Source organism: Ammospiza nelsoni, chromosome 3 (genome assembly GCF_027579445.1).
Source record: "Ammospiza nelsoni isolate bAmmNel1 chromosome 3, bAmmNel1.pri, whole genome shotgun sequence".
NCBI lineage: Eukaryota > Metazoa > Chordata > Aves > Passeriformes > Passerellidae > Ammospiza > Ammospiza nelsoni.
In genome coordinates, this window is record NC_080635.1 from 3195773 (window position 1) to 3223251 (window position 27479).

Sequence of the window (27479 nt, forward strand, 5' to 3'; positions counted from 1 at the left end):
AATTTTAGGAAAATCCCAAATGCAAACAGGCAGTGGCTCCTGCCTTGGGGAAAAAAAAAAAATCAAAGCAAAATCTCACATCCAAACACCCTCAAAGCTCCAGAATAACAGACTAACACGAAAAAACAGACCAGGCTGCTGCTAAGGTCTTTAATGGCTGTCATCCATGCCCAATCCCTCCAGCTCTAGCACCTTTAAGCACCACTTGCTCCAGCAGTCTCCAGGAGTGGCTTTCCAAACACTGTCTCCTCCTCCACACAGAAGGGTATTTAGATACTTGTTTCCATCAGGAAACAAAGGATACCTGTGCCGTTTTCACAATTGAAAAGATAATCACGTTGCCAATGGTATAGATTTGCACATGGTTTTCCTCCAATATTGACCTGATGTTCAGTGCAGGAAGTGATTGATACAGTTTGGAAGAACCAAAATAATTTTTTCCTACTTCCGCCAGTCATTCTATAGGAGATACTGGAGCCTGTTCAATAAGTGTAATAAGCATAAACTCTGACACTTACAATATTATTCACGAGATTAATATAGAGCTATAGTTATTTTAAATGCCACTTAGAAATAAATGGCTGAATCTCTTTCAAGCTCAATGTATTTAGACTGAATCAATCCAAACCTTGAAATCAAATTCAGAGACTAAAATCGATATTCCTCCCGCTAATTTTCTTTGCATACACCCCCCTTGGAAAGCGCTTCAAAAGAACAAGAAAGCAAAACCACATCTCTGGGATGCCCAATCCCTTCTTGAAGGGATTTTCTTTTCCTTTCTCTTTCCTTTTTAAACCATTTCTCCAGACTTGTGGCACAGGCAATTCTCTCAGACAGTATTTTTCAGGTTTATTCTCTTTAGGTGATTTGACATCTGTACTGTTTGGTACTGACTAATTTCCAAGTCCTGGGAGACAATTTCTTAGCAGTTGCAATTCATCAAAACCCTAATGAATTCTGATGGAATTCTTGGGGACTGGTTTTCTGTCCTCTCCGTGGAAGGAGCTGCACAACACACCCTATGTATTTAAGCCACATTAAGAGACTAAATGTATTTAATCAATATTGCTCAAAAGAAACCTGAAGAGCCACCTGCTAAGCCCCAACAAAACCACCCTCAGTGCTGTCACCAAAGCAGTGATCCTACAACAGAGCTGAGGGAGGCTGACTCCACGTGCCAAGGGATAACCAAAAGGGACGGAGAGCTGAGTGTGAACAAGGAGTCAGGAAAAAGTCCAAGAGAACGATGATCTACAAACACAGAAGGGCTCAGTGTGGAATGAGATGTGAAGGATGGAGGCAGAGAAGGCTTTAGTGAGTGTTCCAGGAAAAGTACTGGTTCAGGTACCTTGTCACGTTCAAAATAACTTGAATATCTTTAGATATTTTGGAAGGAAAATGGAAAAACTAGGCACTGTACCAGCTGCTTCTTGGTTCAAAAACAACGATCAGGTTTTATTTAGATTCTCAGTCTACTTAAGCTGGTTCTCGGGGGAGTTGGGGACTTGAGCTCTGTGATTTGGGAAAACTTATGGGGAAAGAAGGAATAAAAAGGTAGTTCATAGAAGCCAGATGGGGAGGCCAAGAATCTGGCAAATATCCCTTTCCCACATTTCTTCTAGAACTCAAAATAAATCTGAATCTCTCTGACATTTGAAAAGAAGTCTGGCTATTTCTTCCCACATTATGTTTTCTTTTTGCTCGCTTTTGCACAAGGTCTTACGGGAAGCAGAGCCTGGTGCCAAAGCAATGCAAGGAAGCAAGCTGTGCTGATAATCTCAGACTGGCCCCCTTTCCTCAGGAGACATCCAGCCCAATTCCATGTACACAGGCAAGGCTCACTGGTGTGCTCTGGCAATGTGAGGCACAAACCTCGCTGAGTCGGGCAGCACAAGGGGATTTGCAGCTGCTTTGTATCACCAGAGCGAGGAAAAGCTGCCAGAGCAAACCAGGGAATCTGGCTCCTGCAGTTTGGAGAGACTCAGCATCAGTTTGTGAACTTTCCAAATCAGGCCTCCAAGTCTTCTGAGATTCACTTATCGCTGTGAAACAACCCAAATCTCTGTGGAAGAGATTTGCCATAAGGACACAGGATTGTGCCCAGCTTCAGAAGCCATAGGTGGTTTCACTCTACCAAAGCACCTTGCCTTAAAAGAAGTTGCTGTTCTAAGTGCCAATGTATTTTGGACCACGCAAGTGTGACAAAATAACCATAAGTAGCAACTTCTGGTACTGAACAGACAGATTTAAACTGTGTCTGGGAGAACTAACAAAATTCAGGGCATTTCACTATGAGTGAATCTCTAATGAGGGGGTAGTAAAAATGCGTGCCTCACTGACTGTCAGGGGATATCAAATTTGCTCACTTCTGACTCAGTAATTACCCACCAAAAATGTAGATCAAGTGGTCATCACCCAAATTAGTACCTGCCAAAGATTACTTTTGGAATGGCTGTCAGCTAAGAAACAGGAAATGAGCTGCAAAATATTATTAAAACTGGAAAATAACAGCTTTAAGGTATGAGCCTCCACTCCAGCACACAATGGAGCCAGGGTAGAAAGCAGAGCCCACACGGGGAAGGGAACAGGGAGAGGGGCTGATGGCCGGGGACTTGGGAACAACTGCAGCAATAAAAACTGACACGTGCTCACCCAGCATGGCAATCTTGGAATTCCTGCTGAGAAAACTAAAACTAAAGAGCAGGTCCAACCTAGGACTTGGGAGTGAGGGATTCCAGCCACTGCTATGCCTGCCACGAGCCTTTCCAGAGAGCAGCCAAAGCTTCTCCCTGCCCCAGTTCCCCAGCCATGAACTGAACACGTCTCTGTTTGGCAGAGGAGCTGAAGGGAATTAATTTCAATAACTGGAACAAACTACAGCCCATTACAGTTATGGTAAGCGCTGTATAATGACAAAACCAAACCCAGGTCATTACCACGCTGTGAGAAGAACAAAGCAGGGCTTGGACCATCTTCCACGTTCCAGCAACACTCAGATCAGAGCCCGAGGTGGTGATGACGATGATGACAATAATAACCCTGTGATGCACCTCGCAGCACCAAAAACTTTGCAATTAGCTGCAGGCAGCACCATGGGCTTGTCACCTGCCTCTTGTGAAGGGTGGGGATCAAGTGGCTGAAAGGGTGGAACTCCAATAACACTTCTGTGAGCAGGATTGGCTTTTCCTTTTGCTCCTGGAACCTCAGTGCAAACCATCAGTCTTACTGCAAGGAGCCTCATGCAATATATCCACTTACCCAGGCTGGCTGGCAGCTCTGTTTTGAGGGCTTTAAATTGAGGAAAGCAAGGAAAAAAGTCTCTTTTCAGTGAGCTGCATAAATCCACCTCTCTCTCCTCTCTTTTTATTTTGGGGGAGAACACGAATAAGGCTGCCAAACTTGCCAGTACCTGCACCTCTATCTCCTAATCCAATCTACTCCTCTGCACCACAGAGGAATTACATGTGTGCAGCCTTAACAGACTGTGAACTGTGTTAGAACTCCAGGGCTGGGTATCACCGGACAGCCGAGGTCAGAGTTAGGCATTTGTTCCCACACCCTGTGGGAGGGCTCTCAGCAGAACACTTGGAAATAGCAAGGCTTTGAAAATAAATCTGTATGTTAAACAAAGACAGCCAAAGATGGAGACAAAAGGGTAGAAATAAATTGTTGATTGCTAGCTTGCTAAAAGGCTCACCATGAAGTGCTTCAGCAGTCAGTATTAGGACTGGGGATGTTTAATATATTCATTAGCGTTCTGGAAAAGAGAGGGGAAGGTGACAAAATTTGCACAGGGTGCAAAAATATTTAGGTTACTCGTGATTACAAAAGATTAGAAAAGCTAGACAGATGCGCAGCGTGAAGACAGATGAAATCCACTGTTCATAAATGCAAGGTAATGCATATTTGAATGAATAATTTTCAAAACTCATGGACAAGGATAGGTTGTAAATTAACCAACCACTTGGGAAAAAGAGAGTGAGGAGAAAAACACGTGCCACTCTGGACAACTCAACGAGAAAGCTGAAGAATTGGGAGCAGCAGTCAAAAAAAGTAAATATGCTGTTGGGCTGCATAAAGAACAGGATAGGAATTAATACTAAATTACCACATCACTGAGTAACTGGACAGCGTATCTGAAATGCTGTACCAAGCTGCAATCACCTCACCCAGAAAAACCATAAAGCTGAAATAGGAAGGAGCAACAAAAATGATTAGTGGCAGAAGAAAGGACTGTGAAGATTGGGGCTGCTTAGTTTATTGAAGACAAATAAAAAGGGGACATGAGAGAGTTAATGAAAGTTACAGAGAAGATCAATTGCCTGGTCCTAGAGGCCTCTCCTCCTAATACAACAACGCTGAAAAACAACATCTTTAAAAACCAATAAGGGAAATATTATTTTACACAGTTCATAATTAACCTATGGAACTGATTGCCACAAGATATCCTTCTGGCTAAGGACTTAATATGATATAAAATAGTTTAATTTAGATGCTTATGTGAATAATGAGGACATCCCAGCCAGGATTAAGATAAATATCTTAGAAAGGCTGAAACCCCTAATACTTTGTGACAGAAATGAACCATGGGCTGACGGAGGTTGGAGAGAAACATCCTCTTTGGGCGATGAAAAATGTCTGTGTCTTCCCTTGAGCAATCTGGTGCTGAGCATTCCCGAAAGCTGCAGTTGGGGCTGGACAGACTGACAGTCCAGTCTCATCAGGCACATCTAAAGCAACAGCCCTTTGTGCTGACCTGAAGTTGGCACCTCCACTGTCCTCACTGGGCCAGGATTTCAGACTTGGATTTTGGAAATCGGTGCTGTTTGCCGTGGTGGCAAAGAGAGGAAAATTTTGGATGAAACACTGAGAGATTTGAACAGTTTATTAAAGCAACACTGAGAGCAAAATAGTACCAAATGTAGTGCACACCTGAGAGTGGGGAAAATGGTGTTTTCTATTTCATGCCACCAAACCTGTCCAGGTTTTCTAATTTGTTTACCATGCTCATTTTGTTTTGTACATGAGAGCATCCTGTTAACAGAAAAGTACAAATAAAGCTCTATAATCAGCTACTGTGTCAGAATCCTGGCAGATTTCAGTGCATTTATCCCAACATCCGAGAGCAAAAGGGTGGGGGAAAAAGTTTAAAAATTATAGAGGAGAAAAGCTATTGCCACCTAAATCCCTCTGAATGGAACCTGATCTCTTAGGTACATTTGCAAAATGAGATGTGGAGCTTTGTAGCAGCTTTCTATAGGAATTACTTTGTTCAAAACATGGCCCACCCAAGTACAAACAGGTTTTTCCCCCCCTTACAGCTACCAGTTAAGGCAATGTCTGTGGTACAGACCTAAATCTGAATCAATGATTAATATGTAAACAGAATTTGACTTGCTCTTCTTTTGTGCTTATCGCCAAGATACAATCTGGCACAACAGTTTTGTTTGACAGACAGCCCTGGCCTAAGCTTGTCAACTAGCCAATATAAAATAACATTATTACTGTATAATCTCAAATTAGGCTGTAAAATATTTCAATTGTGTGACACACATGATGAGAAGATTTTAGAGTTCTCACATGTTTACATAATTAGCACTGCATATTTGTTAAATTAAGGTATCACTATCACCTTTATTACCATATCCCTCCTCCTCCGCTGCAGTGTCTGTGTCTTGTGTAACCTCACATGTCTTAACTTTTCAAAGGCAACAGAAAAAGGAGCCTGTGTCTCTGTGAGGATTCTCCTGCTTCTGTGCAATTCTAATAAAAGGTATCAGAATACCCACCCTTTTTCACAGCGCTTCAAAAAAATAGCTGCTGAGGTGCAACTCAAGTAAGGAAAAGAAAGCACAAGAGGGAAATGGCCTCAAAGACCTGACTTCAGGTGTATTTAATCCTTCCACTACTGGTTTAAAAGTATTAAGTAGCCATAGGCTATCCCTGGGTAGAAAGACGGTTCAGTGACATCCCTTTTGTAAATATGTAGCTGCTCAGCCTCCTCCTAAACTCCACATTGAAGTCTGCTGCTTTTTCAGATTAATTCAGTTTGAATACTGCTGACTGTCTGTCACTACAGTCATATGTCACTGGTAGCAGCTCAGAAAGCCTAACCCCCTTCTCTAATGTCATTGCACACAATTCATTTTTAAATGTGGTGTAATAGTCTAGGAATACCAGTAAAACAGTGGGGGGAAAGGCATTTTCAATTTAAGGGGTGTGTAAGGCAGTTTACAACACTGTAGTAGATGAGCCAAGCATGTTTCCTTGAGAGGGGCACATATGGTACAGGTGAGACTTGCAAAAATATTGTTCCAATAATTACCAAGATCATTAATAAGAGTGTGGTAGTTTCAAACCATGTGGCACAGAATTACCAATAATGCTATTTAATTGGAGGGGGATCTTTCTTAAGGAGCGAGGTACTGTCTAGAACAAAAACATCTAAATCCACCCCAGAATAACCAGAGCCACAAAACCAGGCTTGGATTCTGTTTATCGCACCAGCTTCGGCTCAGGATACTCCGACTCTGGCTGCAGACAAGGTCACAAAGATTTGGCTGTGGGGCTCTGACCAGGACCTGCTTCTACAGAGACACCCTTGGCTCTCAATTTGCACTCTAAAAGTATCTGAGACATGGACACAAAATGAAATCTGGATGTGTTCTGCCCCCAGCTGTGCTCACCATCTCCCCCCTTCAGCTTCACTCATGTCAAGGAGGTGGAGAAATAAATGGCAGAATGGGGCCCTCACAAAACAGGCTGGCTCTGTTCAGAACAAACACGCAGCACGAGCAGTAACCCCACCAAAGAGCTTCCTAAATGTGGCCTGAGCTTTCCCAAAACTTCAGCTTTCTGATTTAATTCCAAGTGCAATAATAAACACACTCCTCTGTTTACAGCTCCATAAATAGTGCCTTGTGTTTTCTGAAACAATGCAGCTCTGGGCTGTCTCTGTGATCGTTTATTTTATATCATCCTTAAGTTGCCATTTATTTACATTTCTGGTAACAGCTACCCCATGAAACAAATGGCCTGTTTTGTTAAGTCATGGTCAAGGATGTTTCCTTCAACTTATCACATCTAGAAATGCCACAGACAGAAATGCTTTCAGGCTATTTGCTAAGAAAACTAGCATAAGCTCCTTATCAGAAAATATTACATTTCCCCGAAAGGTGAACTGTTCTGTCAGTTTTTCAGGCCATGTGAAATTCCTTCTCTGCTCTGACAGGTCACTGAACAGAAGTTGATGGCACACAGTGGTCGCCCAGGAGGCCAGGCAGAGCCTTCAGCCACACATGGCTGCAGGTAGTGCCACAGATGCAGGAAGCCTCTCCCTGACACATCCAGCCTGGGGGGCATATTCTGGGCTGGGGGATTCTGTGGTTTGCTTGGGGTTGGCTCAGGACTTCCTCCCTCCCTTTCACTCTTAGGATGCCTCCAGAAGCCAGGCACATGCAGTGCTGTGTGTGCCAGCCTCTTCTGTTCACGTCCCAGAAGTGGCAGCCAGAATCAGCTCCTTCGAGGCCTCACGAATCCCCATCTCTTCAAATTCACAAGAAACCAGAATAGAGTCACATCTCTGTTTCTGGGTTTTAGAGGGTCCTTTGGTTTTTCATCCTACTAAACCCAAAATATTGGCAGCTGCAGACTGGCAAGTCTAAGTTTAAGGGGTAACACAAGAGTTCAGGCAGTGTTGTTGCTTTCCTCAACCAAAGCAGCTGATTTCCAGGTTGCTCATGTCTCTAAGAGCTGAGGAACCAAGATCAACAATGTACGTTCTTTGCTTTATACATATTTACATTAAACTTATAAACCTTCAGTGTCCACAATGAAGGTGAAAGCTGCAGCTGGCAAAGTTCTCTGATTTTGAGGTGTTTTACAAAGTGCAGCTGAGGAAGCTGCCCCACCAAATCCTGCTGCACTGGCACACACAGCCATGTGACAACACACAACATACAGGCACAGCTGAGTCAAGCAGGTTTCCCTCAAGTGCTGGCAGGGATCTGCCAGATGCAAAGCTCAACATACAGACACACCATGGACATTAACAGACGAGGAGAAATCCAAAGGAACAACAGGGGAGACTCACTTTTTTCCACCCAGAGAAACTCCTGGTTTTAATCTTTTCAATTTGATTTTTTTTTCCTTTCTGTCTGTTCAAGTTCAAAACTCATTCATTCTCTTTTCAGGAGAGTATTTTCACTGTGTGCTGATGAGGGGCAGTAGCAGATAAAGTTTGAAATAAAACTTTACTAGCTGCCATCCTTTGGTTCATGTGATTCTTCCCACCCTGCCCTTTCTGTCAGGTGTTATCCACAAACTGTTCAGGATTTCCTGCTGGAGAGCAGCAGCATGACTGGGCATAGGTACATTCCCTCCTCTCTGCATTATCACCAGCTGATCTTATCTACTTATTACAATTTATAAAGAAATAGATGGCCTCATGCTCCAGCCCCACTCCAGAAGGAGTGCCCATTAAAACACCCATCATTCTCCCAGCAGCCTCCTCCTCCTCTGCAGACTGAGGAAAGCCAGCCCTGTGACAGGAACTGTCATGGAGCTGGTGGATTCCAGGCTGACAACTTCCAAAATCACAGACAATTCATGTTTAAATGGGGCCCTCATTTGCCTTGCTGGGGCTCAGCAGTATCAGAGAGACCTTGTCTAGGTCACAGACAGCAGGAGAAAGGCACTTTTGCAGTTTTGTTAAAATTTGCCTTCTTTCATCTCCCATCCCTATTTCAGGAGAGTAACAAACACTCTCTGTATAAGTGTCCACTACAAAATGGGAATTAAAGAGCCTAGTGTTTACAGCAGCACTACTATTTGATGCCAAAAATAAGTCTGATGTTTCTATTCAGGAATAGGAAATAACACTCTGAACAGGCAAGTCACTCCCCAATGGACTTTCTTTGAATTTTCTCCAAAGGCTATTTCCTTTTCCTAAACGTGGGAAATACTTCCTGTCTGTGAAGCAGCCCAACTCAAATGCTGAGCTGAAAATTAATAAAACAAACAAAAAGAAAACAAACAAAAGGACCTTTGTTCTGGAAAGAAATGGCACCAGCTCTGCTCAGGAAGCATAAAGAAACCCAACGGATGAGAGAATAGACAAATCCTAAATAGGTTTCATGTAAGATGATTAAAAGTGCTTCCTTTGCTGTATATTTGGCAACACATGAAATCTGAGTCAGAGATATATCCCTTTCCTTCCAGTGCTGCTGCTTGCACTTCATGAATAAGTAAATGATTAAGAACACTTCAGATTTGGCATTATCAGACACATTACCTGGCTCGTGTTGTTTCAATCACAGCCCCAGCTCTGACCAGTGCAGGGGCTCTCTGTGTCTCTGAGCTTGGCTCAGCTCCAGTGAGGAGCAGGAGGCATTTCAGAGTCCCCCAAATTCCAGGCTGCACCTGAGCTGCATGGATTTATAGCCCCCCACCTTCAACAGAGACGTTCCTCACTCAATTCCAAGCTGGATCCATCCACACCCAGCACCCCAGGGCTTGTTTGTGCTTGTTGTCTGCATGTACAGCACAGCACCAGTGATCCCAATTTTCCAATCTAAGAAATCTGGACATTTCCAAAAAAGGCTCACAGAAGTTGCCATACACGGATGTATATCATGGATGAAAAAAATACCTTTTTACAACATCTATAAAACTGTGATTATAATAAATGTCTGCTTAATTAATACATCAGGACATAAAGCCATTTATTCTCCTCTCATTTGCTATCATTCTCCCTGTTCAGATTTAATAATGTAAAAAGGTTGCTCAGATGCCAAATGGTAAAAATAATAAAAATACATTTGTCATTGATCTGAAAAGCAGAAATGCCTGGCAGTACTTCTGGGACAGAGAACACTGCCAAATTTTCTTAACTGAAATCCAAATAACATTTCACCAAAAAATCTTCAAAACATACCAGGAAATATATATGATGTGCTAAATAAAGCAGTCTGAGAAATGCACAGAGCACAGCGAAACAGGTGCCCAGAATAACCATTATTACAATATGCACAGTAAGGAGGGGGGAAAAGGGGTAGAGGGAGAAAAAGAGAGAAAGGAAAAAAAGCTTTCAAAATGGTTAAATTCATGAGGGCTACAGAGCCTCAAATTGAAATTATCTCACTCTGCACTGATAAATAAAGTGGCTCTGGTACCTAAATCATGACACTAACTATACGTTTCGATTTTTTTAAGTAGTGATTAGGTGGATACTCAGGGGAACCTACTAGCCTTCACAGAGATAACAGACTCAACTTAATATCAACTTAAAAAGAGACTTGAATTCTAACCAATCTCATGTAATGAATTGAAATTCTATAGCTTTCAGAGGGGGGAAGAAAAAAAGATAAAAAAGCGATGTGGCTCCATTCTCTAACTTGCTGTCAGGAAATATAATTTGTGCTCTCGGTGATTCACCTAGCTCATATGCAGCATGCAAATTTATTTCCCTAATAATCAGACCTGGAGATTGCCCAAGAGGATTAATAGCATCATTCCTTATGACCGCCAGGATATTATGCACCTCTGACATGGAAAAATTGTGTTAGTTCTACAGAGAAAACGCAAGGATATTTGTCCTGCTAGACAATATAATAGGCTGGTGCATCATCAGATTACAATGTCATTTCAAAAACCTTGAATACAAATAATGTACAGTGGGGGAAATGTTGGTACAACCTCCCTTAATTCAGTAGCCTTGAATTCACATGTATTTTTTTGCCTCTGCTTTATTCCTCTCCCCATTATAGTGTGTAGAACACTGCTTGGAAAAGGCAAAGGTATTTTATATTAAACCCATCTCTTTCTGTTTGTTCTTATGTTATTCTTTGAGAATAGCCTATATGGACATTGCAGGATAAAATAACATAAAATCCACAGCTTCCAATTTTTCAAAGAGCTGAATACACCCACAGCCCCAGTACACTGTATTCCATATGTGAATACAGAGCAATTTATTTGCACAATTGCTTAATTTTGATTCGCAAGTCAAAGCAACGCGTTCTGCAGGCTCCGGCATTCACACAGGAAGAATTTTAATTTTTCAAATCTTTTTCAATCGAGTTGGTCAGGAAATTTTCTAAAAAAAAAAAAAAAAAAAAAAAAAAAAAAGAAAAGGGAATGTTTCCCGCTGTACTTTAGACCAAAGAACACCGCCTCAGAGACAAGACAAAATTTCATTATTATGCGCATGGGAGCAATAAGATTAGCTCCTATTGCTGCCCCTAAGGTGGAGCAGCAGGAGGAACCAATGGGACGATGCTAATGTGTATGTTAATAGTATTCTCCTCCAAGAAGTTGGGATAATTAAACATGTACCATCTCTTTAAGACAGAACTGCACACATTTTCTTCGGATGGGTGTTTACAAGATTTCCAATTTCAGGTCACAGCCATTTCTGAGATTGCTTAAGAAAGAGATGGGAATAACTTATCTTATTCATGTATTCAAAGAACCTTATAAAATGTGCGAAACATAACAGTTTTAAGGGGCAAAACATGCATCTTGCCTTGACAGACCTGCTTTGTTATGTGTAGTGTTGTACACTGACCTAATATATTGAACATTTTAAGCTAATATACCTTGTAGGAACCAGCCTTTAATGTGATGGATTTTATAGTATCTCATTAGGGTGTGTTTATATAACCTGATACTAAACACATTTTCAGATTCATGTTCCTTATTAAAATTGTGAGCTATATTGATTTTTAGTTGAACAGCAACAGAGACATTTTAATATTAGGAAAGGCTGCTCTGAAGTTATTTTCACAGATCACAACTACTGTGACACAAACAGTGCACATATCTCTCATCTTTCTTTACAGCCTCAATTAGAAGAATCAGGATGTGTTACCCCACCTGCTTTTCTATTGGTTGAGCAATTCTCTGCCTCCATTTACAACGCCAAAAAGCATTTTTATTCATTGCTTTGGGGGGGTGTTATTTTTAAATATACATTCGTGACAAGTTCCCAAACAGTATTTATATTTTTCCTTCTAAAGAACCGTGTGTTTTTAAAAACAAAATACCTTAATGCATCTGCTTTTCAAGTTTCCATAACAAACTGAGCAGCTACAGAAATGTTTACTCTGATACAGCACACACAGAAACTTACCATTCCGAGCAATGTACAAAAAATAATGACTTTCCCATCCTAATGTCTCCATTTTGTAAACCAGTCTTCAAAGGTAAATCTAATGTCAGCAATAAATAGAGTAGCTCCAATATTTCTCTGAGGAGTCACAGGGAAATAATGATCTTTGAGGCACTGTAAATAGTTTAAATTATTGGAAGGTCCTTGTAAGAAATGAAATACGAGGATTAAAAAAAAAAAAAACAAACTAGATTTCTCTATTGTGAAGTTAGGGCATTTGGAGGGAGCCCAAATTTTAAACGCAAATATTTAGAGAGAAATTATCGCTTCTGAGACAAGCAAATCATACACTTATTCCTGACTCTTATTGATTTAATGAACTGCTTGTTAATAGAATGCCGCTTGGAGAAACAAAGAACAGCCGTGGAAGAGTGAGTGTTCCTTACATTCCTGCAGTTTTAAAACCAACCTCTAAGTCTTCAGCAGGGAAAAGGCTGGAAATTTAATTGCAGCACATAGGAACCACCAGATTTAATAGAGCCACTTGTGCCATTTAACCACACCTGTTACTTGTGCTACAGCACTGCAGAAGCAGTTCAGGAATCTCCAGTAAATTGGTATATTTGGCCTAAGAAGTTTTAGGTCTGAACTGGGTCTCAGAAAGTAGATTTCCTTTAATTTTGCCCCTGGCATGCTATTCATTATTAAACATTAAAGTTGTGTCAATTACTTACTTCCATAGTTGATTATTATCCTGGTTATTCTACCAGCTAATCAACGCTTCTCTAACACATGTCTAGCGGTGACTTTGAATTGATGTACAGAATATAATTATTTGTGCAAATTTCTTTTGTTTCTTGTTAACCACTAAATTGGTTAATTACTTTAATCCCCACAACCCCTCAAAAAGAATCTTGATTTACCAATTTATTTTTAATCAATATTAGGTTGAGCTTTGAAAGCTGACTATTCAGCTAACGTAAGACACTGCAATGAGAGGAAAAAAAAATTATATTTTCTACATGTCCTTTAAAGCAGAATGAAAACACCTTCATCTGAAACACTTTGGTAGCTTTATCAGATCCAAGGCTCTTCCTTTGAGGTGTAATTATTTTACCATTATTACAAGCAAGGCTTTTAACAGAACAGTCATTCCCTCTATTTAAGCAGTAAGTTTTATAATTTATTACAGCTCTTTGGTCATCAACTCGCTATACAAACAGTCGGTCACCAGTGACCAATTACATTAAGGTTAAGCAACATAACTTTAAATTAGAAATAAGCTAATGTATCTTCATCAAGGGCCTGCTGTGTTTTCAGTGCTGTTTATGAGATGATACTAAATGTGGATATGGAGCACGCTCACTGGGACCAATTCCTATCGGCCTGAAAATGGAAAAGTCTTGAGCCTGCTCAGGTCCAGAGCTAATTAATGGGATAACATCTGCTTTACGCATTCTGCTGGAGTAATTTCTATCAACTTCACTGGGAAGATGCATGGGAAACTATCAGAGAAATAAGTATCTATGCTGAACCATATTAATCTATAGTGAGTCTGGAAATAGGAATTTCAATTCTCCTATTATCCTAGGGATGGGCAGAGGGGGAGGACGAGGGCACAGGGCTTGTTTCTCGGCTGATCCAATTTCTGTGTTTGTAACAGATTGAGTTCTGTTTGCATGCATACACTTGCACACACAGCAACTGCACGGGGCTGGCTTTGTCCCTGGGCTGGGGGGGTTTTAAAGGACAATGCAGCAGCTGAAGATGACCACGCTCCTCATGCAACAACCAGCTTTATAAAGGGAGGTGCTTAAGTGGTTTTATTGCATTACTTAAAACCACAGCAGGAATCGCTAAAGAAAAAAATACACTACTGTAAAGCAGGCTGCAGAAGTGATAAGACACTTATTTCATTTTATCAGCCTGTGGACAAGGTGCAGGGGTGCAAAGAGCCAGGCACCAAATAAGTAAGACATGAAGGGAACACTGGTCGCCACAAGAAAAACCCAAAACAAACAAACAAAAAACCAACAAACAAACAAAAAACCCACAAAAAGCCCCACCTAAAAACAAACAACCACCCACCCAAACCTTCTACTGAAACCCCCTCGACTTCCAAATTCAGGCTCACTTTCACCTGAATTTCATCACTTTGTCCAAAATTCACTGGGCAATTTTAACTACAGCAAGGTGCTTAAAACTGCATTTTGCTTGTGAGTTTTTCCTGGTGAAGTCCTGTAGGGCAGAGAATCTGACTGCTGAGGAGAGACATTACATTTTTATGCATGTATGCTTTTGTCTGTCTGTGCCTACAGATATGTAAAATGTATGAAATTAATGCCCTTTTAAAAATGTCTATACTGGAAACACATGTATATGTACATGTACAAAACATATTTATACCTAAAAATATCTACAAATATTCATGACTCTGTGTGAATGCTCAGAGAGAAAAAGCTAAAACAGAAACAGGTAAATGTCTGAGTGGCAAAACCAGAAAGAATCATAATGTTTTCTTTATATTATTATTGTCTAAGCTATGATTTACAGGTTTAATTCTTTCAAGCTAATGCATACAAATGAATTGCACAGAACAACAAAAAAGGAGGGAGGTCCTTACAATAAAAAAATTCCATCAACAGTGATTCACCTTTACCTAAGAGGTTATGAGTTCATATGTCAATTCTATGGAATATTTCTGTAATTTGTTTGCCATTGTGTACATTCTATGTATTTGTTTGCTACAAGGTATTGAAACATTCAGGCTATTGGGAATTAAATGCTTATTTGACTAACAATCCTTATTTGTAAATTAATAGCATAAAACAGAGTTTTCTAACGGCTGTCACTCACTTTTCTTTAAGGAGATACTACTGAGACAGGGTTCAAGGTATTCCAAAGAACTCTGACTTCCTGGGCTTCAGGGGGAAATACTACTGTTTACCTGATGTTTTTAACTCTCTTACATAATTGTGTAAATTACTGACATGAAGCAGCACCTGCTTTTGTCACATGCAAATGACAACTCCCAGCTCTTCAGGAAGGAGTGGTGGCTTTATTCTGAACTTGTGTGCAGGTGTCTGTGGGGAGGAGGGAGCTTTGTGAGCAAAGGAACTGGATTTAAAGACTCGCATATTGCAAAATTCCTCCGCGATCCATCACATTTGAGAGCAGAAAACGCATTTGATTTTTAATTTGCTTAAGCATGCAAGATGGCCCACTTCAGCAGCATTGCAATTTTCTGATTTGTGGGCAGGATTCACAGACAGCACACGGCTACTGTTCTTTTCCTTTCTCCTGGAACTGTGCCATGAGGCACCACGGTTGTAACAGGGGTGAATCCTCAATTCTGTTCATCTCTCCCCCCTCTCAAAGTTATTTGAACCCTTATTTTCCTTGAGGGGCTCATTCAGCTGTCCTAATATGTATACAGCGATAATATAGTCATATGCATAATAAAAAAAGAGCTTCAAAATTATAGTCAGCTTAGTAATAATGCAGTGCTGTGCTGGAGTGATTGGCAACTGTTGATCCAATTATATAACTGGTTGCTTCTTAAAATTCAGGGATATGAGACTGATATATAATGTGCTGTAAAGTGTAAAAGAACTGGACAGGAAATAAGGCGGGTTGAATTTTTCCGTGCTTTGATCAAATTAGAACCAGGTTGATGAAAGGAAATGCCTTGGGTTCTCTGCTTGAAGTTTTGTGTTATACAAAAGGCTCTTGAAATGATCAATTTTGCACATGTCACTCAGTGAGTTTAGAGAGAACCAGTGCCTGTGCTGCCACAGCTCCCTCCAAAGCCACCCCGTGCTGGACACGAGGTTTAACTGAGATACTCTGAAACAGAACCCAGGAGCCGAAGGAGGCACGATCACAAATCCCAGCAATACCCCAAGTTTGCAGGTTTGTTTTTCAGGTTTCTGCTCAGCCCTTTGACTCAAGAAACACAGATCAGGAAAGACAGAAAAGGGTCATCTGGTGAATCCCTCAGAAATAAATGCAGGATTATCTTTGCTGCTGTTCTTTTAAGCATTTATCTGGCTAACTCACTAACTAGCTTTCATCCATTGTAACCCTCTGCCTGTCCCCTGCTTTTAAAACAGCCACTATTATTTATGAAGTGCTGTAGATGTGCAGTGAGAAGCACAGGGACTTTTTGCTCTTATTTTTCCTTGAGGACAACTTAAAAGGAGAGAAAAAAGCACCTATGAAAAGGCACCTTGCGGGTAAGGCTGTGGTTCTTCTGTTGCTTGGTCTGTCTCTGAAGAATGACTCCATAGTGGTTAGGCCTGTATGAGACACAACCTCTCTGGTACTTTTCTGGGATCAATCCCTCTGTACTATGGGCAGCTGAATGTAGCGATTTAAATCCCACCGTTTCAGTCTTAATGCATTAACATTTCAGCACTCCTCAAACACATCCTGGAAATCTGCCTCCTCCTCGTAATTCTCATCCCCAAATCAGGAATTGTGGAAGATTTGAAGTGAGGCACCTGAGTCCAGTACACATCCACACCTCTGACAAAACTCCAGTGTTGTGATTTATTAATAAATTCACTTGGCGGGGGGGGGGAAAGAGGAAAGTAGGGGAAAAAGGTATTACATTCCCAAGCCAGAGTGCAACGAAGTCCCTTGTGATACTGCATCAGGGAAGAGGAGAGCTACTGAAGGAGCCACCAACATCAAAACCTGCTGAATTCCTGTTACTCCCAGGATAATCCCTGCATGGAAACTCTTTTGTTTTGGCATAATTCCCTGTGCAAGGCACGCCTCCAGAAAGCAGGGCTTCCAGAAATAATATCCCAGGACGGGGAGCACCGAGGAGCCAGGGCAGTAACCTTCACCCAGGCCTTTCAATTCAGTTTTGTGTGAATTACAGCAAATTGCTGTGTGTGCTTGGGCTGGACGCAGAGCAGTTGAAAAGCTGCTCATTTCCCCACCAAAGCAGCTCTTTGGGAGTTGATTGGTGTTCCCCAGGAACTGAAACACGGCGCAGCATTGGAAATGACAGAATAGCACAGTGCAATTTCACTAAGGATGCACAGGATGTTATAGGAATAATATTTTTCTGAGTTTCAAGACTGAAGTTAGAGAAGCTCTTTACAATTTGCATGTGAGGTGCTGCTCCACTCTAGTGGCAGACACTCCCCAGAGCCCAGGCTAATAAGCAATAATTGGTAATGAAGAATGGGATAGAATGGGAGCTCCTCCAGCCCAGGGCCCCCTGACCCACTGCAGCACTGGCTGTGGCTGCTCATCCCAGAGCTGTGGATGGAGCAGCACAGGACATTCCAGGGAATGGCACCAACCTGGCTTTGGAGTTTCACTCCTGGCAAACCACTACATCACAACAACTTACACTATGAAAACATCCAAACAGGGAAATGAACATACTTTAAATAATAGCTGATTTCAATTATTTTCCATGATTTTTTCCCCCTTTTTGTTTTTGTTAGATCGCACTTAATATGATTCCACGACACCGATGCTGGGGATGAAATTGAAAGCTATATTCTTCTAAATGTGTTCCCAACATTCCTTTTTTTACAGAGCTGCCAGGGGCTATTCTGCATTCCCACAACGGCTACAAATGTAACATATTGTTTTGCAATAAAAATTAGCTATAAAAGTGTGAAAAACGCCAGAGATCCAAATGTGAGAAACAAGAGAAGGGGGTACGGCTTTCGCACACTTTTAGTGGACATTTTATTTATTTTTCAAATGGAGTAGACATATTTATAGCTACTGTATTTCAATTATCTCTAATTTCACACATTTTATGCAGATTCTAGGCATTTTAATTGCAAATGAGGACGGAACTTATTTTTAAAAGTGGAGCAACACAACGTTTCAGATCTCAATTTTAATTCCAAATTTATCCACATCACTGTTAAAAACTTTTAAAACCTCATTTACACTGTGACTTAAAATTAGGTGCGATTTCAAACAAAAACAAAAGACCTCCATACCTATGAGTTAGAGCGCCAAAACCTCTCTCACACATTTTCACATCTTTTCTTTCTGAATTAAAATTTTTAGGTAGGAAAGTTTGGGAAGCTGAAATGACATTATTAATCGGTGACACATTATTTCAACAAGAGTCAGTAATTTAATAGTATTGTCCATAACTGATGAAAATTAATACATTACCCACCCTATTTTCTCTTTCTGTCTCTGTGCCTCCAATAACCCAGGGCATGGGTTATTAGCTCAATCCCTCCTCAGCCGTCACTCAATGGGAAATTCTTCCAAGGGGATAAAACACAGCTCAGCCCTTTGGCTAGATAAAAATTCCCAGTGTACACTAAAAGCATTAGTGACAAATGCTGCTCTTTTCCAAGTGGTATTCCCGGTAGCTTACTCCTATGGAACCCTAATAAGCTAAATAAAATGTTTGTGACAAATTCCAAGCCACCTGAACCCGTGCTGGTCTGAAGCAGGGAGAGTTTCCAAAGGATCTTAGAGCTCCAAATTAACCTAACAGGTTTAAAATCACACATGTGCCTATAGAGCCTTGTAGGATGGGAATCCACTGCTTGACTTCATACTAGCCAATGGAATAGATCTTTAGAAGTTCCACCTACTTACTGAAAGGCACGAAATAATTTTATTATAAATGGAAATTTACTGTCTGGAGCATGCGGAGTTTTTCTCTGCTTTCTTTCTATTTGGTAATTTATTTAAATGCATTCCAAAATGCATTCAGAAAATGAGACATAGCACTTTGGTTAAGACATCTGTATTTCAAACCAACATCTTCAGAACTGTGAGCAGCTCTGTTAATAGTCTTTTTATTTGATTAGGGTAATCTGCTGCTGTGCTGTGTTAATCTTTATCCACTACCTTTTAACCAATCAATATTTTAGGTTTATAGATTTGGAAGGTAGGCGATAATTTTGTAGATAAACTCTCTAGGCACTGCTGACATGGTATGGTTGCATATTTAATATCTTTACTGAGGATTCACAACTCCAGCAGTGTAAGAATCTGCCCAGGGTTTAAAAAAAAAAAAAAAAAAAAAGTTAAACCTTAAATTTTCAAAGCTGTACACAGGGACTTGGCCACCTGCCTCCTATTAATGTCAATGAAAATTTAGAGGTAAGAAAAGCAATGTCTTTTCCCTCAGATCATTCCTGCTTTGAAAGGAACCAGAGAACAAGAGAGAGGAAATTAAAAGCAACTTCGTACCACAGGCCAACACCAGCCAGGCCTGGTGGTGAGGAAGGAACAGTACAGAGGCAAAACATTTGTTCACTAAATGAGTGAGCATCTCCACACACATCAAAAGATCCAGGTACGAAAAGTTCAGAAGGAAAAAAATTAGATTTTCTGGTTTTAAAATGTCATTAATATATATCTTTTTTTAATTTTGCTCAGCTGAAATTATCTGTTGCTTATGATATTAATTTTGCTGCAGATAAAATTAGTTGTCAGACCTCTGTTTATGGCCTAATTACCTTTTCTAAGGAAAAAAAAAAGGGCAGGAGAAATAAAAGAAAGAACAATAAAATGCAGTAATCCACTTTCTAGCAGGAGGGGTTCCTAGTGATGTGTTACCTGCATGGCCTTTTACCAGAACCACGTACATGTTTCATACACATAAAAGCAGATTTACTTGGGCTGCTTTGCCCATCTGGGCAGTGCCAGCTTCTGCCTGCCCTCATTTCTGTGCCTGGCGACAGGCAGGACAGGCCAAATCACCCTCAATTATTTCTAGTGAACTGGGAATCTTGCAGTGATTTGAGACCTTTCTAATAAGAAGACAAGTCAGGAAACTTGTGGGCAACATCTTGAAAAAAAGCACTGTAAATTACTAATTTCTTCCCAAAATGTTTCTCCACTTTGCTTCCAGCTTTGGAAAAGGTAAATGGATTTTTCATTGGTTAGAAGTGGCTGCCAGGAATGCCACTGCAAAGCATTGTACAGAAGACTTGAACAGACTAAACCTTGTGTTACAGATGTCAGAACCAGCACATTTTGTCATGTCTCAGCTAATTCTTCACCAAGGAGCAGAATGACAAATACTGAATATTTCTTAATAGCTCTTCACATTATATGAAGCTCAAAATTGAAATTAATTTTTACAGCATTCCTGTTAATCGAGTTGGAGCCTCAATGCCACCTCAATTGCAGCTCAACCTGGCACAGCTTGGGCAGAGCACAGACAAAAGGTGAGCGAGCCTGACCTCAGACAGAGGCCGCCCTTTGAAGTGTTCTGAGCAGCATTGCCATGAGATCTGCCCAGCTGCATTTTGGAATATATTTGACAAACAAAAAAATTTGTATCTGTGTTCATTTCACAAGATATAAACGTCTCTTTCGTGGTAGGAGAAATCCTGCTCCCGGGAAGTGATCCTAATCTAATCTGACACTCGGTATTTGTAACCCTACTTCAATGTCCCAGCCTATTTACAGTGTTTACATAAAACCCCCCGAAATCTCCACATTCCCTCAAAAGTTAATCCAGTACAAATATTGACTGGCTGTCAATTGAGCATTATTGACTTGCTCCAGGACTGTGCTTTATTGCCTTAACTGACGAAACTTGTTTTCTTTGCTAAACTTAATTTCTTTTGGGCCCCCTTTGGATGAAATGTCATTTATGAGCCTACTCCTCCTCCTCCCACAGCCATGGGGCCAGCTCTTCCACCGAGCTGGAGTGGTGGGACAGCCTCAAAGCTTTGCAGAAGGAAGGCAACAAACCCACTCTGTATTCTACAAAGAAGACCTGGCCCAACACCAGTCCTAGCTCCTATAAATATTTTGTCCACACCAGCTACAATACATTTTCCTCCTTTGCTTATACAGAGAAGTGTCTCCAGCAAGGCTGGAAAGGGGCTGTGAACCCTTCAAGCGAGGTCTGTGAAAAGCAAACTGATTACCAGGAGCTGAAATTCTCACTATGGCAGTCTATAACCTTCACTGGGAGCAGGTAGCAACGTTTTTTTTAAGGAATTCTGAAATTCTAAAAGCTAAAAACCTTGGATGTCTTGCATGTCTTTATCAGGAATAGTACAAATCAGCTTGTCCAGAAGGCAAAGTTCATGAAACACACACACTCATCATGTTTTGAACACCCAAGAAAAGATTATTTATCATTTCATTTTTTTTAAATCTGTGGTCTCCAGATACAACAAAACAGAAACCAAAAATAGCAACTTTCACAACATTCCCTGATCCTGCAACAAATTCCATCAACCATTCTAAGTTCTGATCCCCAGGTCAAGTGAGACTGACAATAAATCTTAGGAAGGATTTGATATCGTTAAGCTGCAAAACCCAAAAATCCATTACAAAAGATTTATCTGAACGTATAAAGAGCGAACCCAAAACGTTTCAGTCAGCGTGGGGAAGGACAAAAGGGTGCCATGGCAGCCAGGGGAGGAAGGGGAGATCCCGAATTACCAAAGCCAGTTACAAAGCAAGTATTTCTCTCTGATCTCACAACAACATTTAGGAAGGAATCTGCCCAAAAATGCAGTTACCACAGACATGGGGCTTTGCTTGTGAAGGAATGTACCAGAGCAGGCACTTACAGTTTGCAGAGCTCCATCTGCTTCTCCACACGGGGCCACTCCTTGAGCCCTGCTCAGCTCCAGGGCAGGATTTGGTGCCATGATCTGCTCTTTCCTCTGTTGTCATGAGCTGCCTGGAGAGAGGGGCAAGGAGAGGGAAAAACAGGGATGTGTCACATTGCTACAGCTTCATTTGATATTCTTTATAACTTTTCATGTCTGGCTCAGGTGGGGAGACAGTCCAGTTCTTTTTTCAGACCATCCCTTTAGCAACTGAACAAAGCCATGACAGTTTTGCTCTCAGTTTGCCAACCACACGAGAAAGTTTGCTCCTGCCTAGTTTATTTTTTAATTTTATTTTAGCCCATTTTTTTCTACAAGGCTTCCCTTCTTTTTAAATGAAAGGCTTCTTCTGAACACTTGACAAATGGAAGAATCCACCCTATAACACCAGCTATGCCAAGAATGTACCTGCGCTCTGTGAAAATACTTCGGCTGTCTTGAACGAGGTTAAATGTTAACATTTTCATTAGTCTGTAAGTTTTGGGGGTGGGTTGGCATAAAAATAAAAAACAAACAAACAAGAAACCCTGGCTATGACAAATTTTACTTTTTTGAATTAAATGTGGCTGATAGGATTTTTAACAATTTTTTCTTTTATCTTTCAAAGCCTGCAAATGAATTCAAGGTGTCTAAGCCAGTTTAGTTAAGAACCTGCATGCACAGAATTATAGCAGAGTCAGGAAACTCCTGCAATCAAGGCTCCAAGGGACCCCAGATGTATTTAAGCCAACCACAGTCACACCATTAGCATGAAATGCAAAAAGTGCCAAAACAAGACAAAAACACTGACAGCCCATATGTTTAAAAGCTTGGGTTTTGCTGTTGCTCAAAATCCTTCCCTCCCCACATACCTGTACATAATAATAATCATAATCACCATCATCATAAAAAATAAGCCCTCAAGATCAAATAGTCAGTGGTATCTTAAGAGAAAAGAAGACGACAGGCTTAGGAAACCAAATCCTTGTAATAAATAATATATGATGAGTTAAGGAGATGAACTGACAAAGTGGTGCACCTCTAATCTCTCCCCTGCAAGAGAGGGAAGAGCTGAATCACTTGCACAACATTTTTCTTTGAGCATGGTCAGGGGTTGCTCCTCCACTCCAGTTTCTCAGTGAATATCATGCTCTACTCATTTCCCAGCCTAAGCTACATGTCAGCAGCAGAGCCAGTTTTCACCTGCAATTTTACAGTATCAGAATAAAATTTTGGAGCATTCTCTTATTAATATGCAATTATTTGAGGGCAGGTTTGACTTGGAGATGAGAGAGTCAAGCCAGTGAAGTCCTGCTGGACACCAAGGGCCACCTCACTCAGGACTCCCAGCTATCCTTTATTCCAAACTTCAAATGACACCTCCACCTAAACAGCAATTTTAAATAACAAACTACACCAGGCAAAAAAAAAAAAAAATAATCCTGCAGCGTGGCCAAGATGCCAGGCACATAAAGAAAATTAACTGGCCCATATTTCTGAGCAATAAAATCAATGTCACCTTTTTATACCTTCAGCCCCCTTGTCTAATGTCCCTCAGCAGATTCCTGCCAGTGCTGTGCAGCCATTCCAGGCAAGGCAGGGGTAAAACCCTGTGAGCAAGGACTTCCCACCTTCCACCAGTCCCATCCTTCTCTACTGACCACAGCCCTTCAGTTTTTCCTCTCTCAGCTTCCCCACCTGGGAAAAAAGCATCACTAAAACATTCAGGACCTAAAAGCACAGGAGTTTTTCTAAAAAATATACACCTTCCAAGCAGTAATTGTGTGTGACACATCACACAAGAATTTGTTTCAATAGTCTAAGAAAGAATTTCAATGTTAAAGACAAGGAGGAAAAACAGAAATAAAGGAAGACCAAAATAGTGCTTAATCAGTGATAAAGCAGTGGATTTCAAGTTGCAAATTATTTATTTTTGACTTTATTATTATTTTTGACTTTTTTTTAGTATTGCAGAGATTTTACAACTATGTAACAATCGCCAGAAGCAACTGTGCCCACAATTATGTGTAAATGGAGCTGTTACTGGTCAGCAGCTCAGAGGACCACAGTGACACAGCTGAGACTCATAATCCAAGTCAAACATACACAAGTAGGAGCACTAAGAAAGTGTAAGAAGAGTATTAAGGGATTAAGAAAATTCTAGAAAAAAGCCATGTCAGTGGCAAATACAAGTAATTGGTTTTCCAAGTTTGACTCTTCTTCAGTGGTGTTAGGGACAACCCCAAAGAGAATTGAGAAACAAGAATATATTTTGCAAAACATTTGTTCACAGCCCAGTACTTTTGCATTAAAATCAACTCACCTCCCAAATCCCTTTTCTCCTTCACCACATCCCACAGTCATGTTTACCTTTTCTCACTGCTGCTACATATTTTTTCCCTGCTGAAGTCTTTTATTTTCTCACCACAATGCGAGTGGTTGCCAAAACTGTGGCTGGTTTGGCCTTCCCAGTGCAGAGCAGTGGGAAAAGAAATCATCAGTGCAGTGACTGACAGCTATTGCTGCTGGCAAAGGCAGGAACTGCAGTTGGATTTTAAAATGATTAAAAAAAAAAAAAAGGGAAAAAAAAAGGCAGGAGAAGAAAAGGGGGGAAGACACCATTTTTTCAGCCCAGCTATTTGAAAGATAATTGCTGTAATTTTGTCTCTCCTCAATCTTCCCACTAGGCAAGCTTACCGAGGAAGGCAAATTTCTGGTTCTTAAAAGTGCTATCATTCACACTTCTCTAGAAGAAGTTTGATTAGTTTGAAACCTACACTTGACCATTACAAAATTCTAGGACAAAAACTAAAAAAAAGGGGGAAAAAAAGTCAAAGAAAGTAAAACAGAAAGACCAAAAACCCCCCAAAGAAAATAATTCAAACCCTATCCCCACTGCTGGAGAAAAGAAAAAAATATTTTCACTTTGTCTGGCACAGTGTTTTCATGTTTTTTAAACTGCTCTGTATTTTCACAGCTTCAGATATTTCTGGAATACGGAATTTGCATTTTCTAGGTGGGGAACACTGCCAAAGTTGTTAATCCCAGGCAGATGTAAAGTTGCACCACTATATTGTGATGTGGCTCCTTAAAAACAACCTAAAAACATTAAAAAACATTAAAAAAGCCACAAAAAACCAACCACCCAACAACCACCACAAATATCCACTAACCCATATGGTCAATAATTGCTGTTTAATAGTCCTCCTATTACAAAACTAAAAAGCAGCAGCCAGAATTACCAGTAGAGTATTAATAAACAGGAATGAGTTAATAGCGCATAAAGACCTTCTAGTGGAACAGTGGGGGAGTTGAATATTCTTTTCTTAAGTCAGCTGTAAGTAATTACTACATGGTGTGCTTCTGACTATTACCATAACAGAGCAATTGGACGTGAAGAATGGATAATAGCATGGACATGGAGGTATTTTTAGAATATCAGCAGTGAGGCAGGTAAATGCCCTACCTGGGCACAAACCTTTAAATAAGTTGAAATAACTTTTCCTAATGACACCTAGCCTGGGCAGATTTCTGAAAAGATCAATCTAATAAATTATTAAAGTAACTTTATAAAGACACGGCTGTGATATGTAAATAAGGGAAACAGCAAAAAAATTCCCAGCCGTTGAGCAGGCAGGCAGCACTGCAGTAAGTGCATAATCACAGGTTTCTGTGTTTCCTTTAGAGCAGTGCCTTCCTCTGTCTGAACAGGGACTGTGCTCTGCTCGCCTCCATTGGCTGCTCCAGTGCAAACTCCTACATTCCATCAGGAAGGGAGCTGTGAGTGCAGGACTTGTGGGGTTTGGACAGCTGAGGTCATCCTCAGTGATTTAATTTGTTTTAAGATACCATTGTGGGAGCATTCAGGGAGACACAGCTCCGTGTTCCTGGGGCCATCCAGCAGCTAACAGCAAGTGCAGGAGGAGATTTTGTCCATCCACACAACCATATAAAACCAGCCTGAGCCTTAATTTAGAGAATAATAATTTTATAAATGCGCTGAAACATAATTTAAAGAGTATTTTGAATTTTTCAGGTCTCCCTCCTGCTATGTTGCTACACAGGGCAGATGTTGATTTTTCAATTTACAGGTTTGTTAAGCATCATGGAATGTTTTGGTTCTCAATCAAGAATATTCATCCCAAGTGGTTGCAAAGTCCTATGCCTGAAAATAAATGCATGTCCTTTTTGTTTCTTAGCAGCACGTGTTCTGCATTCAATAGAAGCAGAAAAATAAAACTGATAATGTGATGCTATTTGTTGGACCAATATATGCATTTTTAGACTTCAGCTCTCAGAATGCAATGTGTTTGCAGGTTATTGTCTACAAACACAGCCTATAGAAGGCAAGAAGCAGTTTCATTCACAGGGTGTCATCCCAACAGCTCTACTCAGAGAATTCTGCACTGTGTTGTCCTTGGTGTTATGTCCATCCACTGAGTGCCCCATCACAGTCAGCTCCTGATCACCTTATCAAAGCAACAGCCCCTGCCCTGGTAACGTTAATGGTGAACACTGTGCACACACAAGGAATTTTAGGAAGAGGGAATGTTTCTCATTTGCATGCACACCAACAGATGGGGTGAAATAATTTTCTCTTCCCTAAAGACAGCAGAGATTGAGCTGCTGAGTTCCCCATAGTATTTCCTATGTTCAACAGCAGTTTCTGACTAATCTGCTGCAGTGGCCTTGGTATCAGTCCTGGATTTCTGTGCAGCAATCAGACAGAGCCAAAGAAATCACACTGTGCCACATCCACCTCTGCATAAAGTTGCTGACTTGAGGGCATTTCATCAAGACGGGTTTGGCCCTTTGCAGTCTTCTGCCCCATTAAATCTGAAGATTATGTGTTGTTCTTAGTCACTCCACTGTTATCATAATGGAGAGATGATGTTATAATGCAGGTCAAACAAACAGCTAATTGTTCTTGGGCATGGCTTGAGCAGAAACAGAATGGAGAGGCTGGAGACATTAATAACAGTACTTGGTGCAATTATAATAGATAGCTTCTATCAGAGGATTTCAAATGGCTTTGTGAGCCTTGCTAGCACATTGCTAAGTGTTTTTGATACTCCCATTTGAAAGTGAGACCATCATCTTAAGACCAGGCTGATACATTTAGATGCTGGAGCAGGGAGAATGTAAACATTCAAGAACATACAGGACAGAAAGCAAGCCTTGGAGAGTCAACTCAGAATCAAAGTTTGTGAGTGTGTTTTTAAACAAACAATCTCAATAAAAAGCAAACAAACGGGCAACTCTGAAAGAATAAAAAAAACCCACATATGGACTAAAGTTTGGAGGTTTGGGTTTTGTTTTGTTAGGGCCTGGTGTTTTCTTTCCCCAAAATTAAAACAACACATTTGCTGCATTGGCACAGAGAAACTCATGTGAGTGGTTGGAGCTCTCCAGTTCAGACCAAAACTCAGACATTGCAGGAGCAAACTTTCCAAGAGTAAGGAGTTTCAAGCAAAGGACTGACATCTCACAAAGAAAGATTTTGGGGTATTTCTAGTGCTGCAGACACACTCATACTTAGCCACACATTTATTAGAATATTAAACAACAATACCTCAGGCTACATCCTGTATGGAAAAATTCTATGGAGAGGTAGAGACTTACAGCCTGAAACAGGCAGAGCTGAGAGAGGATGAGAAGAGAAAAGACAGAAGTCACAAAAATACAGCCGGAGTCAAGGTCACCCAAACTGACTCAGAAACTGATTATGGGCAGAATAAATCTGCTGCTCTGGAGCTGGCATGGGAAGGAAAAGAACAGGGGAGGAAAAGGCAAAATATGAAAAA

The 27479-nt window shown here is 40.7% G+C and overlaps 1 long non-coding RNA gene across 2 annotated transcripts in view; it reads right to left on the minus strand.

Moving 5' to 3' along the window:
- Window positions 1-27479, minus strand: part of LOC132071536 (uncharacterized) — a 410037-nt gene that overhangs the window by 96852 nt on the left and 285706 nt on the right. For both annotated transcript variants that reach the window (XR_009418135.1, XR_009418134.1), the window contains one exon: window positions 21655-21767. This is a non-coding gene — a long non-coding RNA (uncharacterized LOC132071536). The remainder of the gene's footprint in view (window positions 1-21654; window positions 21768-27479) is intronic.